Source organism: Sciurus carolinensis, unplaced genomic scaffold, assembly GCF_902686445.1.
Source record: "Sciurus carolinensis unplaced genomic scaffold, mSciCar1.2, whole genome shotgun sequence".
Lineage (NCBI taxonomy): Eukaryota > Metazoa > Chordata > Mammalia > Rodentia > Sciuridae > Sciurus > Sciurus carolinensis.
In genome coordinates this window covers 334,807-339,677 of record NW_025920139.1, presented here as the reverse complement: position 1 = coordinate 339,677, position 4,871 = coordinate 334,807, and the positions used below count along the sequence as shown (strand labels likewise).

Below are 4,871 nucleotides of genomic sequence, written 5' to 3'. Positions count from 1 at the left end.
TCTTCTCTGGGTCAGTTGCGCGAGTGCCCTCAACTAATACTGCTCAGTCTTTTTTCCATCTTGTTGTATCTTCCCTAAGGCAATTCTTGCTCAGACTTCACTGGGTCCTATAGATGAGCTTTCACCTGAAAGTGCTTAATATTCTCAGGGTCTGTGCTTAATCTCCCTTCACACAACATTGTTGTCATCTGAGTACTGTGATGAGTGCCCCTCCACACAGGTGCATATTTTCCCCTGAATATTGTTATGGAGTGCTTCTTACCCTCCAGTAAACTGTCCCCTCCATGTTATCTCAGTGATTGCACCTCATCCAATAGTGCTCAGTATTCTCCTGGAACTCTGGTTTAGCACCCCTCACCCAGCATTTCTCATTCTCCTCTGGACCATGGACTCAGTTCCCCTAAATACCTTTTCTCAGCCTTATCTGGTTCCTGTGTTTGAGAATATGTAGCCTAACAGTGCTCAACCTTCTCTGGTTTCTCTCTTAAACTCAAATCCCCCAACATTGCTCTGGAATTTCTGAGTCCTGTGGTGAGCACCCCTTGCACACAGTTGCTCATTTCCCTGAACACTCTTACCCAGCTCCTCCTACTTCAGTTCTCAGTCTTCTCTTCATCACCTTGTTAGCACCCCCTTGACCACCTGTACTCAGGATCCTCTGGTTCCTCTTCATTTGTGCCACTCACCCACCAGTACTCAGTTTCCTCTGGGTCTGTGAGTGAGTGCCCTCACCTAGCAGAGCTCAGGATCCTCCCTGACCTATGCACAACCCAGTTGTTCTTCATTGCAGTTTTTTCTCAGTCACCTTCTGGTGTGTACCACACTCTATCTAGTGTTACTTCTTTATGAAAATATTGTTAGGGAATTCTTCTTGCTCCCTGCACACCCTTGATCTTTGTGGTTTAATGAGTCCTTCCTGTCCTGCCTGTCCCTGGTGGAGCTGGTTGGGGGATTGACTCTGGGCTCCTCTTTGAAATTCTGTGCTGCTTTCTTCACGTGTGGGGCAGGAGTGCTTCTGAACCGTGGTGCACTTCATGGCCCATCTTGTGGTGGTTCATGGAGACAATGGACCCCTGGGCTGTCCTGTCACTTAGTGGATATATCTGAGTCTGCTGACATGCTTTCTGCAGGGTGTCCTTCCTAGCTCTGCCAGGTCTGGCTGTGCTGAGGTTCAGAAGGCCTGAAGCAGAAATTTCCTTCACCCACACCTGAGCCTCCCTCTGCACAGGTTGACTTATCCCAGAGCCCTTCCTGGCAAAAGCTTGAAGAAGGGTCTCTGTTCTCTCAGGCCCTCCTGTGGTCCTTCAAGGGCTCTGATTCAAGCTGATGAGAGCTGATGTCCTCCTTGTGACCTACTTCCTCATTTTCCTGGACTCTTTCTCAGAGTGGTCAGCTGCTCCGAGCAAAACGTACTCGAGATTCTGAGTGTGTGTTCTTCTTTCCTATGTTTAGTTCCAGTGTTTTGGGGTCATTCCCATGTTGTACTCTGTACCCAGTGGGAGGAGCAGCACCGAGGAGAGCTACAGAAGCCCAGGCCAAGCATGTGTGTTGGATAATGTTGTATTTTGACTGTATGGAGGCCTTTCTTAGGTTCTGAGACTCTCCCTGTGCTGCTCCATGCCCCATAGTCCTACTGGAACTTCAGAGGCCTGCAGGTTCCCTCACCTTCACCTACCTGTATTTGAGTGGATGTCAATCACCAGGCTCTCTGACAACAGTTATGAGCTTATTATTAACTTCTCTGGTGCAGAGGATGTGTGACCTGGGCTTCACTAATAATCTTAAGACACCATCTCTCCATGGTGGAATTCAAGGATCAAGTGCTGATCATCACCTGTTTTTGGTTGGCTGCGCTTCTGAGTCTATAGTTATCTGACAGTGGCCAAGGCACACCACAACAAGGTCAGGCTCATAGGAAGATTTCACTGTTCTTTATTCACAGAGACTTCCCCTGAACCATCAATGACTGATAGGTCAGTACAATTCTGTCAAGAATGGTGGTGGATATTTTCATTTATAAATAACATAAAACAAATCAAATAAATATTTGTTGCATTCAGCTCCTTTTTGAAGTAAAATTGTCTCTTCCTGGTGGAATGGCTACTAGATTTGGGGTGCAGGAAGCAAATTCTAGACACACTTTTCCACATTATTAACTTTTGCTCAATTACTGTATTAAATGGAGATTATGCAACAATGAATATATCAGCACACAGCAGGCAGTGGCTGCCAATTTCTGTGTTGTAGATTCCTCATGTGACCTGGGTTGGGCATGGCCAGGAAGAGAACTGAATACAGCAGTGTCATGTTGTTCTGTGAATGTGAGTCAGGTGAGTCCTGATTATGGATGATAGACAAACTGGGTGACTGTGGATGTGACTCAGATAAGTCCTGAGCAGGGGTGATAGAAAGACTGTGTGCAGTGATCCTCAGGTTGTAGGTTTGAGAACAGAAGCCCAGAGAAACTTCACTCACTTTCTCCCTCTGAAACTCAGAGTTGGCTCACAGATCCAAGAACTCAGCCCTGCTCATGGCCAGCTCTGGTTTCTGTGCACAGGTTTTCAGGCACACATGGCATCTAGTGATGTGAAGCAGAAGGGGGTTATTTTGGCTTAAGACTTGCTCTGTCAATATCCCAACTGTGGAGCCTCATCCAGCCACTGCATTTCCTGCCCCCCTGCAGGATCCACAGCTTCTGTCCTCACCAGGCTCCTCCTACCCTCTTTCCCCTCCCATTGCTCTTCTCCTGTGGTATCCCCTGGTGCTTCCTTCTTGAGAAACACAAATTCTGGCCAGAGTTGGTCTTTGGTTCTGAATGCCTCCTCTGGACCTGAAGTCAGAGCTTTAAAATATCACACTTTTTTCCATGCTGAGCAATCCTCAGGGACTTCAGGATAAAGAGAATTCACTAAATACTGAGAGGGAAGGGACAGGTATTCACCCTTGTGAGTCCTGAGGACCAGCTCTGGCAACATAAATTTAAGCAGGGCCAGAAGCTTAGATGGCACCCTCCTCATGGGCAAAGGGCTTTTTTTCTATTATTATTTAAGTCCTTTATTAACAGGTGCTTGCAGTTTGTTGACTTTTTTGAAAAAATCAAGTTGTAAACTTTTATTATGAATTAAAAATGAAGTTCTTAAAAATCTCAACTTGACCAGATATGAAACAATTTAAAAACCTTTAAAGGTGTATTGAGAAAAACCAGGCTTTTTTAAAAAACACGTTTGCCATAACCAAAAAGAGACATCTTTAGATAAAAATAATAAAAACCCCATGCTGCATATATAATGCAGATAGTTCTAGTTATCTGGTTAAGGGGTGAAAAGCAAGCACTTAAGGTCTTCAGCTCCAATCTTTTGTTCATTTCTTATTGCTGTAATTTCATATTCACTTCTTCTAGTTGGATGTCTAAACCAGTCGATGGTAGAGATGGTAAATCAGCATTTACTCAGCCCCGCCCTGCTCAGCCTCGGGAGCGGACGAATTTTCAGCTGGTGGATCGGCTGCTTTTGTCTCTTTGCCATCTTGTGGTTTAGGGTTTTCTGGGCATCTGCGTTGGTAATTGAAGTTGCTGCAGTACCGACGTTGACGTGGCTGCTGAACTTGGGTCTCATCTCCCTGATTTTCTTTATCCTCTTCATTGCCATCCTCTCTAGACTGTCTTTGGTGCGGAGGGACCTGCGGAATCGTGGTCTATAACGCCGATACATATTCTGTCTCACTGTTCTACCTTGTTCTCCTGCACCCTGGTTGGCAGCACCCTCCATCACTTCTCCCTGCTCAGGAGGGTTGGAATACTGTGGTCAACATCCATAGGGTCTCCGCATGTAGTAAGGTGGGAACCTTGGCTTGCGGTAGGGCGGCGTTGTTGGGTCTGGCCTTCGGGAGCACTCTCCAATCCCTCATTCTTTTCCCCACTCTCACTGTTCTGATAATTCTGCTGGTAATTGCGTGGAGGACCCCTACGACATGGGTAGCGTCTATAATTGTTACGGTCTGCTGCGTATTTACTGCCTTGAACTGGAACTCCACCAGGGCCTGTAACATTTGCTGCCTCTGCACCCTTTTTTACTTCAACATCATCAAACTCCACAGTCTCTCCATCTCCTACACTGTGAAGGTACTTCCTGGGGTTATTCTTCTTTATGGCAGTCTGGTGTACAAATACATCTTCCTTGGTGTCATTCTTGTTGATGAAACCATATCCGTTTCTTACATTGAACCATTTTACTGTTCCCAAAACCTTCGTTGCGATGACCTTCTTGCCCCCAACAGCAGGCGCCACCGATGTAAGGCCGCCCAGGCCTCCGATCCCTGCGCTGCTGCCCATGGTGCTGGGCTTGGTGTTGGCAGCGCTGAGGGCAGGGCAGCAGGTGGCTGCTGGGTCTCGGCCTCGCTGCTCATGGTTGCGGTGATGGTGAATGGGGCGGTGATGGTGAATGGGGCGGTGATGGTGACTGGGGCGGTGATGGTGACTGGGGCCGGCTGCGGCAGCTGTGGCTCCTACCGGGGGTGTGATGGTAACTAGGCCGGCGGCGGAGATGGGGCTGCTCAGGGCTCTCTGGGGTCCGCTCTCCGCTCCCGCTACCGATCAAACTCGCAAAGGCCTTTCTTAAAATCAAAATACCAAATTCCAGTGAGGAGGAGTTGAAAGGGACAATTCCAAACATATATGTCCTAGGACCCAGTGGGAAGAAATTGGAAAGCTCATTGGAAATTGGTGAAGCACATGCCCCAGCCCCAAGCTCACCATCCTGTGGTCACTGATACAGACACAGCAATCAGATGAAGCTCTGCCACTGGACCATGTTTACATTCCTAATAACCTGGACAATGATAAACTTCCCAAATAAATGCCTTGTCCTCTCAAG

The 4,871-nt window shown here is 47.4% G+C and overlaps 1 pseudogene; it reads right to left on the bottom strand.

Annotated features, from left to right (window-relative positions):
- Nucleotides 1-3,444: 3,444 nt before the first annotated feature.
- Nucleotides 3,445-4,404, bottom strand: LOC124974238 (Y-box-binding protein 1-like; annotated as a pseudogene).
- Nucleotides 4,405-4,871: the final 467 nt, after the last annotated feature.